Genomic DNA, 14247 nt, shown 5'->3' with positions numbered 1-14247 from the left:
ACAGAAATGAGGCTTCCCAAACTGCCTGTGTGTGGGCCCTGGGTCAGGTGGAGAGCAAGCCCTGAGCTACATGACGTGAACTTAGCGCTGGAGGGACGGCTGGGCCAGTCGGGCCTCTGCCCTGGGTGCTGGAGTGACCCTGGGCAGGCGTCTTCATGTCTCTGAGCCTTAGCACCCCCATCTGTGGAAGGGGGCTGAAGCAGACACGGGCCTGGCCCCCCAGAGCAATCCTGACTTCAACAGACAGTTAGGGGTGATTGGAAAGTGCACAGAACAGGACCAGAAAGGAAGGAAATGGAAGAAGCAAAGCACCCGCAGGGCCGGCAGACACCTGGCAGAGAAACAGGTAGGCGGGGCCTGGCCCACAGTAGGCGGGCAGTAAGCACTTCCTGCCACTAGAACGCACCGTGGCCTTTTCAATGGAACCAAGGAGCTCTGTTTGTAATACTAATGTGGAAAAAAGCGAGATCCAGAAAAATAAATAAATACAGTCCCATTCTGATAAACCCTTGACCAACAGTCCCTGCCCTGTGCGGAGGGACGCCCTCTCGGAGTGGGAATAAGAAACCGAATGAAAGGAAACTTTTTTTTTTAACCAGCGTGCATTATCTTTGTGATTGAAAAAATATCAGCGTTCCAAAGAAACAGAGAAGAAAGAAGAGAAGAGAAAAAGGAAAAGAAAAGAAAAGAGAAAGAGAAAGAAACCAAGCAGGCGCCTGGGTGGCTCAGTCATTAAGCGTCTGCCTTCAGCTCATGTCACAATCTCAGGGTCCTGGGATTGAGCCCCCGCATCGGGCTCCCTGCTCAGCAGGGAGTCTGCTTCTCCCTCTGCCCCTCCCCCTTGCATGTGATCTCTCTCTCAAGCTTTCTTTCTCTCTCAAATAAATAAATAAAATCTAAGAAAGAAAGAAAGAAAATAAGAAAGAAAGAAAGAATCGGCCCTCATGTGAAGCTCTGAGAGGGCAGTTTGGGGAGGGCAATGGGGAGCTGGGTCAGATCAGGTCAGGTCTCTGTCCCAAGAGGTGGGGAATTTGGAGAGGATCCTGAAGAGAGGACAAAGATCAACGGGTTGAACTCAGGCAGCTGAGAAAAGACAATAAGGCAATGTGTGTGCCTTGCTGTCCCCTGAGTTCTGGTCCAGCTACTTTTCCTTCTTCCGGAACAGAGGCCTCACTCTGAGCTGGAGACTGTGCCCTCCTAGAAGTCAGGGATTAACATCCACCAGTGAGGTGGGAGACCCCTGGCTGCACCCAAGAAAAGCTTGGGAGGCAGTGGGCAAGAGATCACCCAGGGGCCGGGGGCTCGGGAGGCTAGGAGTCCCACAGTGCAATGGCCACTCTAGGTTCATCCGGGTCCCTTATGCAGAAACCAGAATATGGTGGAGAGAAGACCTGCTGAACTGGGCGGAGCCCGGGAAGGACGCAGGAGGAGGGAGGATGCCAATTGTCTGGGAAAGATTCTAGGACAAGAATCAGTTACAGGAATGTTCATCACAGTGTTATTTATGCCCTAGGAAAATTGGAAACCACCCAGGTGCCCATTATGGGCTGACTGGTTAAATACTTATTAAATGATCAGATGATAGAATATGTGAAATAATAAAAACGCATTAGAGCAAGACACCAGATGACTGGGTGAGAAAAAAACCGTCTGGAGTATGTGACCTACAAAAGTAAGTAACAGGGGCGCCCAGGTGGCTCAGTCAGTTGAGTGTCTGACTCTTGATTTCGGTTCAGGTCACAATCTCAGGGTTGTGGGATCAAGCCCTGAGTTGGGCTCCACACTCAGCACAGAGTCTGCTTGAGATTCTCTCTCTCTTTCCCTCTGCCCCTCCCCCTGCTCACGTTCGCGCTCTCTCTCTCTCACAAATAAAATCTTAAAAAAAAAAAAAAAAGAATAGCTACAACAATTTGGAAGAACAAGGTGGGAGGAGACTTGCCGATGTGGTGCTAATGTAGGGATAGATGGATGGACCACAGGAACAGAAAAGCAAGCATAGAAACAGATGCTGCAATGTCCGGAAACAGGCATGACAGTGTTGGCTTTGCAGGTTAGGGGGAAAGAATGGGCATCCCTGAACAGAGTTGGCTGTCAGCTACTCACTTGAGAAAAGCATAGCCTCATCCACTTCCTTATATGAAAAAAAATTCCAATGAACTGAACACCTAAGCCAAAACCTGAAAATGTTTAAAAAAAGAGCTAAGAGATCAACTTAGGAGAGGAAAGGATTTCTTATTGGAAAAGTATGAATCCTAAAAAAAAAAAAGGAGAAGTATGAATCCTTACAGGAGAAGACTGCTACTTTGATCACATTAAGTTATAATATATGTGCATCGAAGAACGTAATAAGTAAAAAGAACCCACAGACTTGTTAGAGATATTTGCAATGTGCATAACTACCAAAGGATTACTATCCAGGACAAATACAGAACTCCTACAATTGTTTCTCGGCCTTTTGGCTAAGATCAAGTGTAGAACTCCTACAAACACAAGAAAAGAGACAATCCAATAGAAAGAAATGGCAAAATACACAAATAGGGCATCTGGGTGGCTCAGTCAGTTGAGCATCTGACTTTTTTTTTTTTTAAAGATTTTATTTATTTATTTATTTGAGAGAGAGAAACAGCATGAGAGGGGATAGGGTCAGAGGGAGAAGCAGGCTCCCCGCTGAGCCGGGAGCCCGATGTGGGACTCGATCCCAGGACCCCAGGATCATGACCTGAGCCGAAGGCAGTCACTTAACCAACTGAGCCACCCAGGCGCCCAGCATCTGACTCTTGATTTCAGCTCAGGTCACAATCTCAGGTCGTGAGAGCGAGCCCAGAGTTGGGCTCCGCGCTCAGCAGGGAATCTGCTTGAGATTCTCTCCCTCCCTCTCTCTCCCTCCTTCCCTCCCTCTGCCCCCCTTACCACCCCCCCATGAGTTCGTGCACATGCATGTGCGCTCGCTCGCTCACTCTCTCTCTAAAATAAATGTCTTGGAAAAAAAATGAATAGACAATCGTAAGAAAAAATGCAAATGGAAATTAATATATGAAATTAATTCCTAACCTCATTACTAATCAGGGAATGCAATCAGATGCCATTTCACTCCACTGGGACTGGCAAAATGCTGAATTCCTACCTGAGGTTAGGATGCACACATCCTACAATCCAGCCACTCCTCTCTGAGATCTCAGAGAATCGTTACACACACGTGGAGCCATGGACAAAAACGCTCACTGAAGAGTTGTTCCTAACAGCCCCAAATCAGTGGCCACTCATCCATCAACAGGAGAAAGGATAAATCATCATCATCATACAATGGAATGTGAAAGCAACGAGTTAATGATCTATACCTGCATGTACCAACGTGAACAGACCTCAAAACGATGCTGAGCCAGAAAACACGCTACAGGGTAATGCCTTATATGTTATGTAAGGGTTTCTATAATGTATAATCCAAGTGTTGTAAAGCTATAAAAACATGCATGGAGAGCCCCCAAATCAAGATAATAATCCCCCCCCTCCGAGAGGGAAGAGAAAGGGACTGTGGAAGAGGTTTCACTTGTGTCTCAAATATTTTGAGAAAGACTATATCTGAACCAGTTAATGCAAAAGATATTTGCCAAAATTTACCAAAATAATCATCCATTTCTACCCCTCCTGGCGGGTCCTCTCTCCGGTCCTCAGCCCTGCCAAGCTCAGCTGGAGGCAGCAGGTCTGGACCCATTGCCAGGGCAGCAAATTCAGCTCCTCCTTCCAACTGGCCTGCTCCTGACCAGCACGGCGGCCACACCTGTGGTCTCTTAAGGATCCCACAGAACGCAATCCCACCCCCGCCTGGAGCTGCCCTGCCCCCAGGGAGCTGCCCAAGTCGGTAGGAGGCAGCCAGACCCTTTTCCACTTGCAGGTGGGAAGAAGGGGGGCCGGGTTCCCGTGGTGAGGCCCTGGGTGGGGGTTGGGGGTCAGAGAAGCAACCCAGGGAGCCCCTATCTTCCCCTTGGTGACAGGCAGATCTCAGGGAGTGCAAACAGCAAGAGCTTTGGAGCTGCGAAGACAGGTTCAAAGCCAGCTCTCACCTGAAATCCTTCCATGGCCCCGGGGCCAATTACTAGCCTGAGGCTCTGTTTTTACAACTTTAAAATAAGAATAGTGCTCCCTACCTCATATCTCTGGATATAGGGACCCAAAAGATGTCCAGGTATTAAAAAAAAAAAAAAAAAAAGATGCTGTCCAGTAGAGGAAAATATAGGCTAAATACAGGCTCTGTGAAAGAAGCCAGTCACAAAAGGACAAATGCCGCAGGAATCCTCTCATATGCGGTAGGCAGGCAAATTTATAAACACAGAAAGTAGAAGGGTGAGTGCAGGGCTGGGGGAGGGGAGGGTGCGGAGCTACCGTTTAACGGGGACGGAGCTTCATCGATTTGTGTGCAAGATGAGCACAAATTCTGGAAATCACTGGTGGCTGCACCTTGATGTGACGGGTTTTTTTTTTAAGATTTTACTTACTCGACAGAGAGAGACACAGCGAGAGGGGAAACACAAGCAGGGGGAGTGGGAGAGGGAGAAGCAGGCCCCCCGTGGAGCAGGGAGCCCGAAGCGGGGCTCGATCCCAGGACCCCGGGACCACGACCTGAGCCGAAGGCAGACGCCCAACAACTGAGCCACCCAGGCGCCCCTGACGTGATGGTTTTAATGCTCCTGAAGCCATACTTAAAAATGGGGACGATTTTTAATTTTCCAGTTATGGGGATCAGGCCGCAATGTAATGAAATTAGGAGAAGAGAAGCATGATCTCATTCTTCTTCCAAAAAAATCATATCAGTAGCTTATTGCTGTATGCATCGAAAAATCTGGAAAGCTATACAGAGAACTATACGTAGGTAAGTCTGAGGGTGGGTAAGACTGTAGCTGGTTGTCCATACGACACACTCTTCTATCACTGAAGTTTGGTACTTTGATGAGTAGGAAAAGTACCTGGGGAGAAAAGACTTTTCTCACTGTGTGATTTCAGAGGATTGTAAAAGTTTATGAGAAGGACCTGCCATCTACTGAGTTAGGAGAAGGTGAGGCTGCCCTGCCTGCCCCACCCGGGTGACAGACACTCCACGGGACGCCGTCCTCACTGTAGGGAAGGAGCACCCAGGCTGGGTAAGCTCAGACCCTGGGGACAAACGACCTTTGCTCTGAGCCTCAGTCACCTCAACTGCAAAATGGGAATATTGCCAAACCTACCTCAGAGGCTTCTTGTGACTACTTAAATGACATAACGTATCCTGCCTGTGGCCCAGAGGAAGGTGCACTATGGTTACAACCCACCTGCCATCACAGAAAACCCTCCCGGAGCTCAGTGGGGGAAGACACCCAGGTGAGGGCTGAGCCACAAGGACAGGCACCTCCAAGCACAGACCAGACCACCTGGAGCCCTCCAGGACCTGACCTGTCACACAGGCCACACTCAAGAGCCTTGAACTTCTGGAGCCCCCGCCAGGCTCAGGACCCCAGTAAAGGATGGAGGTAGAGAGTTGGCGATTTGCTCTCAGAACCACCCCTTAGGTATCCCTCGACACTGTTGATTTCCCCCTGATGCTTCCTCCAGAAGGGGAAGGGAGTCAAAGAAATGACCCGCTGCCCACTCCAGCCCAGAGGGGGACCACCCAAGCATGCTCCAGCCCCCACGTCAGCCTGCAGACCTTTGGCTTTCACACTCGAGGCATGGCAGGCAGGCTGGGCTGCGGATAAACAGGGCACAGAGAGTCTTTTGTTAAAGCCCAAACAGAGATGCTGGGCAAGCTTCCCAGGCAAGAGGGGAGGCAGGAGGCTGGCGCCCCTCCTTGTACCACACTTGGGAAGGCAGTCTGTCCTTCTAACGCTCTCCCAGGGAAGGGAGAAGAGCCATTCTCCAGAGGCCTGAGGAAGACAGTGGGTCAGGGGCCCTGCCCCGGAAAGGCTCCGGGCCTGCGAATCTGCTCCTCGGTCAGCACCCCTGGGCCTCCTCTGGTCCCAGAGCCAGGACTGGGAAGAAAGTTCTCACCTCATCTTCAGGGCACACAGCCCCAACCTGCTCAAGAGCAGGGCATTGCCCTCCAGGCCCCCACACCCACTTGGGGTGAGTCAGCAGCAGCTGGGGGCACTGCCCGGCTGGGCACTCACCCCGCAGAGAAAGGCACACCCTCACTTCCCAGGAAAGGAAGAGGGGAGGCAGTCAGGGCAAGAGGGGGAAGGCGCAAGTTTCATTTCCAAACTGCTCTCGCATTTGGGCTGGGCCTCCCAAACAGGTCCGTCCTCAGGCAATCTTGCAAGGCTGTGGCCTACCTGACGGGTGAAGGGTGACAGGTGAGGGACACCACCGAGGGCTCCCATCCAAGCCCACAGAGCAGCAGGCCAGGCTGGAGGCCCAAGCCGCCCCCTCGCCCACCCAGCACTTCCTGTGCCTCAGCTGCCCGTCACTTCACCAGTGGGTGACCTTGGGAAAGTCACCTTACCTCCCAGGGCTCTGGTTTCCTCATCTGTAAAATGGTCATGCCTTGTAGCAAAGACTGAATAACAGAGTCCATGGAAAGGTCTGGCCCAGTGCCTGCCATGTATTTAGGACCGCCGTAGTAGCTGCTGTTCTTGTTACGGCTGCCAGGTTTCACCCGTCCCTTTATGGGAGAGAGGTTAAATGACCTGCCCAAGGCCACAGAGCTAGAAGGTGCTGGGACAGATCCCCACAGGGCTGACTTTCCATTGTGCCAATCTGCCTCAAAGGCAAGCAGGTCTCCCGGGCCCTACCTGAGCACCCAGAACCCCGCAAATGCTTGCTAGGACAAGACCCCTTCACTGAGGGGTATGTGGAATCAAGGCCGTTACAGGGAATCCTAGCAGAATATACTCAAATGCCTCTGGTATCTCGGGGATAGCTTTAAGGAAACTCTAGAAGGGAGCCCCACTCTGTTGGGTCTGGGCCCACAAGCCAGGTGCCACATCTGGGCCCTGGGGGCAGAGGGGCCTCGGTCTGCTATGAGCACCAGCACTGCGTGCCTGGACCAGTTATGGAATGGGGGCAGGAGCACCCACGGGAGGCTGCAGACACATCTGCTGAGACCCCAGGGGACCGGGACTGAGGCTAAGGTGGGCTGCCTATGGCCCGGCTCTCTGGGCTGGAGGGGGGCTGCCCCCAGAGATCGTGACGCAGGGTGCCAGGGGAAAGGAGTGAAGGGCAGGATCCCCGTGTGCCCAGCCCCTGCCCAGCACATCTGTCAATAGCCAATCCTGTCAGAGGGCGTGAGTTTGGTGGCGGCGCCTCTGAAGGTGTCCAGGTGGCACATGAGGGCTGTGGAATTTTACAGCCTCTTTTCCTCCAGTGGAACGTCGCTCCAGGCAGGCTATACGGCAGCAGTCCATTTAACTTTGAGGTTTTAGGCCCTCAAGAGACAGTTAAACATAGAACTTGCTACGCGATGCAGTAGGAACGCACTGGGAAAGATAGCAGGGAATGTTTGTGGCTGGGAGTAAAAGCCGTTCTAGAAACCTCAGTCCCACACATCCTTAAGGAGGGATGGTCAACCCCCCACATGTACTGGGAAGTCACTAGAACCCCCGGTCCTGAGGAGAGCTCGGCCCTGCTTCTACACTAAGGGCTAATCACAGGGACTCCCTGGCCACAGCGGGGACCAGGGCTGAAAGCGTCACCCTGCTCAGCGTCTCCTGGCACGGTCTGCAGACCGACCACCAGCCTCGCACCAGCCAGGGAGCATCCTCAAAATACAGATCCCTGCCCCCCAACCCCACCCCCGGCTCGGGCTCTGCAGGTGTGTGCTGGGGGGTCCCAGGGAACCCAGCATTGTAAGCAAGCCCCTGGGCAGCTCTGAAGTGCCTCCGAGCCTGAGAACCTGGAAAAGGAAAACAGAAGGTGGGGCAGAAAGAGCATAGGCTGCCAAGGTAAACAGATCCAGCTTCAAGTCCCAGCTTTGCCACCCGCAGCAAGAGCCCTCGTCCCTCCAAGCCTTGGCCTTGAGCCTGTGAAACGGTGGAACCACCTCACAGAGGAGAGCCACCATGTGTATGCAGTGACCCGGCACACCGCCCGCCCAGTGCTCGGACTGTGGCCGCTGACGACGACCGGGGACATGAAGGCCCCGCTGCTAGGAGGAGGGAGAAGGTGGAGAGGCCAACTCCTGGGGCCAGAAGCGTCTCGAGCGAGAAGAAAAAGAGACTGCAGGGAAAGAACAGGAGGAAGAAACACAGGTGAGGAAGACAGGCCAGTGAGCCCAACGAGGCCACCAGGTAAGGACGCCTCGTTCCCAGCTCGACCCTGCCAGACCACAAAACCTGGTGGTCAGGCCTGAAATCCCTCCTGCCCCAACAGAGCAGCTTTAGACCCAGATCACAGGGCAGCCTTCTCCTCACCTGCCCACCCTCAAGGTTACAACCCAAAAGGAGGGGCGCCTGGGTGGCTCAGTCGGTGAGGCACCTGCCTTCGGCTCAAGTCATGATCCCAGGGTCCCGGGATCGAGCCCCATGTCGGGCTCCCTGCTCAGCAGGGAGGCTGCTTCCCCCTCTCCCTCGGCCTCTCCCTTCCCCTCCTAATGCTCTCGCTCTGTCTCTCTCAATGAATAAATAAAAAAATCTTAAAAAAAACACCTGAAAGGAGAGGGGCACGCCTGGCTAGCTCAGTTGGTGGAGCATGTGATGTCTGATCTTGGGGTAGTGAGTTCGAGCACCATGTTGGGTGTAGAGATTACTTAAAAACAAAATCTTAAAAAAAACCTGAAAGGAGCATTCCAAAGGGACCAAGACGTCCCCGGGGAACTGCCAGGGTAAATGAGTCAGGGCCATACTCAGGCAACATAGCAACTCACGCGTGTCGCTCCCAACTCCCAACCTGGCCCCTGCCCTAGGCAGATAGCGGAGGCTGAAGCCTCTCAGGCCGGCCCATGCCGTTCCCTCCAAGCTGTCCCTGGCATGGAGGAGGAATTCTGATCTCAGATAAGTAGGACCTGCTGCTTCCTGCTCATCCCTGGCCAGAGAGACCTCAGCTCAGGCCTCCCCTCTCCTGTCAGGGAGGCAGAGTTCCTCAAAACCAACAGGAAACTCCAGCAGGGGAGGGCTGGGGTTTGCTGACCTTGTCCCAATAAACAGGAGAGTCAACAAAATCACACACCAGGCATTTCCTAACCCCCCCTGTGCTGCTGTAAACGCCCTCACAGATAGCTCCAAACCCCGGAATGGTGAGGAGGGGGCAACAGGAGTGTGCCGACGGGGCTCACATGCAGATCCACCCTTGCCTGGGAAAGGGGTCCTGGGGGAGCCCAGAAATGAAACGGGAGCAAACTGCGAACCAGCAGCCCTAACAAGACTTGACATGGGAAAAATAAGCAAACAGTAATAATACATGTGGAATAATACACTCCTCCCCATTCATATCTCTGGAGATGGGGATTACAGGAGACTTTCGCTTTCCATGACATCAAAACCAAAACATTATAAAACGGCTATATTGGTAATTACCAAAAAAAAAAAAAAAATTACTATTTCTTTTAAAATTCTGGCTGGGGAGGGCCAGGTCTTCCTTAACCAAAAGCCGAGGTGACAGGTAGATGCAGGGAGGCCTCGGGCAGAGAACAAAGGACCGTGACCTGGGATTCTAGGATCTGGTTCCAGTCCCACATCCCTCCTTCCTTCCTGAACTCTTGGGCAAGCTGCTTCCTCCCTCTGAACCTCAGTTTCCACATCTGTAAATAAGGGACAAAGGCCACTGCCTGAGTTTCCTCAAATGGCCAGAGGAAATCATTGATAAGGGTGTGTTTTATAAATTATAAAGTAGTCCATCCAATGCCACTCAGGTTATGGAACACGTCCTGGGACATACTCTGCTAAGTGCCTTCCCTCTATCAACATATTTAATCTTCAAAATACCCTACAGGGAGGTAAGGTGCTAAAATTATTGCCTTTTTACAGCTAAGGAAACTGAGGCTCAGAGAGGTAGGGTGACTGGCCAACAGTCCCTCACTGAACACATGACAGCGAGGCCTCAAACCCGGGTCTGACTATGAAGTCTGGGTCCTTAACCAGTGCACTCTCCTGCCTTTGGGAACTGGTTTCCAAAGTGCAGGCCAAGGAACCCTGGTGCCCAATGGTGTCCACGTGATCAAATAAGCATGGGGACACACAACATGCTGGCTCCCCCTCCGAGCCTCCTCAAGCTCACTCCGATGCAGTCAAGGCTGAGAAGTCCTGCAGCAGGGACAACTTGTTTCCCAGGGTTATCCAACCACTGTGACCACAGAAACTGGTGTTCCACGGAACACACCTTGGGAAATGTGGTCAGATCAGACGGACAAGATCTGCGCTGAGAGAGCAAAGAACAGAGGTGCACAATGAAACCTAACATTGGCATTCGAAGTCCAGCAGCCACATCCTCCTCCGCCGGCCACTGAGTCGGGAGAAGGAAGAAGCTTTCTGTCTCCTGCCACCTTTGCCCTAGATGCCCCGGATCTATAGTAAGAAGAGTAAAGGACTGCAGAGATGGATACTGCCCTTTGCCCCCTAAGCTGGGAAAGGCACCTGACTGGAGGCTGGCCTGGAGGGAGAGGGGCCCAGTCCTTACCCCGCGGACGGCTCTGCTATCTGCGTGTTGGCTGTCGGTGCTGAGGCTGGCCCACGTCTGTCTGGGCAGGGTCTTGGCATTCCTCTCGCTCCATGGAAGCCGCCTCCCTACGAGGAAGTAAGAACTACTGTCAGCAGGGATGTGTGACTATCAGAGTTACCTGCTGTGCTGCCAACATTTTCTGAGTGCTTGCTCAGTGCCAGGCCCTGGGCTGGGCTCTTGGAGTGACAAGAGAGAACCAGACAGGCTACTGGGAAATGCCAACAATTACCGTTGGCTGTGCGGAGCCCAGGGCTCCACTGGGCGTACCTGGCAGCTACAGGACATGGAAGAAGCACTAGACCCAGACTAGTGGGGTGAGAGAAGGCTCCCTGGAAAAGGTGTTGCCTGAGTTCACTCCTGAGGAAGAGAAGAAGCTGGAGAAAGAGCATTCCAGGCATAAGAAACAGCACAAGTTTGCCTGGAAGGGAGAGAACATGACATCTAGACAATGCTGAGTGGTTCACTCTGACTAGATCTCGGACTGGAGGTGGGAGATGGCTGGACAGGAGCCACAGTGGGGCGAGCTGGGTCCAGGCAAAAACATAGCCTCAGCCCAGACACACGAGTTTGACTCAAACACAAAATCCAACCAGCCCCTATTAGTCAGGGAGCATTTAGTGAGCATCTACTACCTCCCAGGCACTCTGCTCAGAACCATTCACAAGACTCAAAAGGACAAGTCAGCAGGGTGGGGAGAGAAGTGTGATTAGACCACAGTAGGGGTGGGGGCGGGGAGTATCTAAACCACTAGGAGTTGGGATGGTGGCTCAGCCACCGGGGAAAGGCCAAAGGATAAGCAGGAGTTAAGAGGAAGGAGGGAGTGCAGGTGGGGAGTGCACGGGCAGACAAAGGGACCTGAATGGCTCTGGGAGGCACTGTGGAGCCTTTTAACCACGTTTACCAGTAAGCATTTCATGCACCTACTCAGTGCTAGGCATCGCGCTGGGAGGAAAGAAGCAGAAGACAGTCCCCAGCCTTGAGGAGAGATAGGTCAATAACCTAGTAAACCCACACAGGGTGACGGCAACTAGCAGTAAAGCACCTAGAGCTGTATAGACCGGAGAGGCCACTAAGCCAGACTCTACCCCCACCCTGTGCTCCTCAAGGACGGGGTCCCCACTCAGGCTGGGTAGCCCAGTCACCTGCCCATGGCACAGCCTGAACCAGAACTCAGGCCTTGGGACTCCTGTCACTGATGCTTCTAGTCCTCCCTCTTCCAGGAAATACACACTGACCACCCCCAACATATTCACCCAGAGCTAAGGCCTTCTTCCTCTGTAATATTTCTATTATTATGCTGGCCACTGTGTCAGTGTTTTCCTGCATGCCTCTCCTCCCAGACTGCAGCTCAGAGGAGGCCAGGGACTGTGTTCTCTAGCATCATTCTTGGTCCAGGCCAGGCACCTACTAAAGAATGGCTCAGTGGATGAATGGACGAATGAATGACTAAAGGATCGAGGGATGGAGAGATGGTGTGCTGGGCTCTAGGGCCCCACACCTATCTCACCTGACTCCTCATGAGGTCTTAGACCATTAACCCGTGCCTCAGTGTCCCCATGTGAAAACCTGGAATCACCTCCACTCTCAGAGGAGAGGTAGCCAGGAACCAGGCTGATCCCTTCCCTCCAGCTCCTACAGGTGAGTTCCAGCCCAAGCCAGGCAGCAACCCAAGACCCAGCAACTTCCCCAAATTCTGACCCAATGGGGCAATCCTCAGGATCCCCCTCTGTCCAGAAAGGCCACTCAAAGTTTGCAGAGGAAACTGGTGGGTGTGCCCGAGGGATGGAGTACAAAAGCACATCATTGAGTTGGGGAGGAGGGCAGTCACAAACATTTCTTGGGCCCCTGCTCTGTACCCTGGAAGGCAGAGGGGCATTAGACCAGAACCCAAAGCACCTCTAAGACTGGGAACACAGGAAGACAGAGGCCGGTCATTCATGCCCCAGCATCTCTCCAGTCCGCCAGCACAAGTCATCTGTCCTTGCCTCCCCTCACAAGCCAGAGGAAGACCTGACCTTCATGAAGGCAATGTCAGTGTGACTGAGCCACGGGCACTGCCCAGTCCCTCTGAACAAACTCCCACTCCCCCATTCCCTCCACAGGAAATGTCACCAACAGCAGACCTCCTCCTCCTGCCTCCAGTCTGTCTGTCTGTCGGTCTGTCTGCTCCGAGAGGTTAAAGAAACTCCTAATGGAAAAGGTGGGTGAGGCCCATGGGAGCCTTTCAACTCACCAAATCCCTCCTCCACAATTTAGGCCCAAATTCCCTTTCCCTCACAAGCTCTCTCCCTCCTCATCCTCACACCTCATCCTCAAAAGGCTTCATGGGATAGAGCCGGGGAAGAAGCATGAGGGGAGTGTGGTCAGCCCCACCCTTCCAGCCAAGTCCTAATCAGAAGGGTGTCGGACACCCCCCAACCATCTCTCCTCCTTCCCAAAAAAGGCAGTCCGTAGTTGCATCAGCTGAGCACCAGCCCAATCTTGGTTCACTCCAGTCCAGACCAAGGGGAAAAAACAGTCAACAAATGAAGCAGAATCATCGTGAACCTCAACCACCCTGGCCATGCTCCTTCAGCCCGGGAATCAACTTTGCTGGATCTCCAGCCCGGACCTCATCAGATCTGGCTCTCAGGCCCGTACAGATGCACAGGGCATGGGCAGGACTCGGGGCCTCAGACCCTGAACCGGTCTTCCCGGGAACCCCAGTCCACAGGGGCCCCAAGATCTTAGCCAGGGATCCTGCCCCCAAGTCAGGGCACTGTTCCCGCTCGATCAAGAGGAGGGAAGGGTCCAAGGGAAGTCGAGTGGGCCAGGAGCCCAGGAGAAGAGAACCGGGGAAACCATTCAAAACGGAAAAAAAAAAAAAAAAAAAAAGCGAGGTTCCAAGGTGGAACCTCTAGGAAGTGGGGAGTGTGTGAGTGTAGGGGTTAGGATCTGGGGGAACCCAGGGGATGACAAGGGGACCTGGGGGAGACCAGGCGGAAACTCCCGGTATGTAGAGCGCAGGGAGGCACTGGGGTGCTTGGGAGGGGGCTCGCGCGCCGCGGCACCGGGAAGAGGGTGGGGCCCCGGAGACCTGGAGTACGGGGGAGCCAGGAGGGAGGCCGAACTGAGCTGCCGCGGGGGGCCCCCAGGGAGCCCGCCGCGGCGGGCAGAGCCCGAGCTGCCCGAGACGCCCGGGACCGGGCAGCTGGCCGGGGGCGTGTAGGAGTGGGTTTCGAGAAGTGACAGCTCGTGCCCCTTTCCCCGCCCCACCCGCTCACCTGGTCCCGCCCGGTCCGGCCGCCCAGCAGGCAGCCCCGCACCCCCGCCGCTCCGTCCCGCCGCCGGCCGCTGCGCCCCTCCGGCGCCTCCTTTTGTTTGTCCCTCACTGCACCACTCAGCCTCCTCCGCCCAGGAAGTGACGTCACCACAGGCGCGAGCGCTGCGGCTAGGGCGTCGCCATCTTTTTGATGGGAGCTCTTCGCGCCTTCACACCCTCAACTCCCGGGTCGCGCCATGTTGGTTTGGGGCGGAAGTAGCGGAGACCGGGCTCGGCCCCCTTAAAGGGACAGGGGCGGCTGTAACCTTCGGGGAGCGCTGGGGGACGAAGCGGTGAAGCCGCCGAGGCGGGGGTGAGTAGCTGGTCCC

General features: G+C 54.0%; 2 protein-coding genes across 6 annotated transcripts in view; one reads left to right on the top strand and one right to left on the bottom strand.

The window, feature by feature from the left end:
* Window positions 1-14009, bottom strand: part of LRRC8A (leucine rich repeat containing 8 VRAC subunit A) — a 28582-nt gene extending 14573 nt beyond the window's left edge. The window contains exons 1-2 of the mRNA XM_045883290.3: window positions 13881-14009; window positions 10576-10682 (exon numbers count right to left, since the gene is read on the bottom strand). The gene's annotated coding sequence lies outside the window, so the exon portion shown is untranslated. The remainder of the gene's footprint in view (window positions 1-10575; window positions 10683-13880) is intronic.
* Window positions 14010-14090: 81 nt separating this feature from the next.
* The window catches only part of KYAT1 (kynurenine aminotransferase 1), a 31809-nt gene continuing 31652 nt past the window's right edge, over window positions 14091-14247 (top strand). For 2 of the 5 annotated variants that reach the window (XM_064580001.1, XM_064580000.1), the window contains exon 1: window positions 14118-14231. The gene's annotated coding sequence lies outside the window, so the exon portion shown is untranslated. Of the gene's footprint in view, window positions 14232-14247 lie in introns of all 5 variants that reach the window. The other 3 variants (XM_045883287.3, XM_064580005.1, XM_045883285.3) reach the window with 3 other exon arrangements.

The sequence above is a fragment of the Mirounga angustirostris genome, unplaced genomic scaffold (genome assembly GCF_029215605.1).
Source record: "Mirounga angustirostris isolate CCGP_5_RB_7025 unplaced genomic scaffold, mMirAng1.0.hap1 SCAF_15, whole genome shotgun sequence".
NCBI classification, from domain to species: domain Eukaryota; kingdom Metazoa; phylum Chordata; class Mammalia; order Carnivora; family Phocidae; genus Mirounga; species Mirounga angustirostris.
This window is presented reverse-complemented; position numbering and strand designations above follow the sequence as displayed.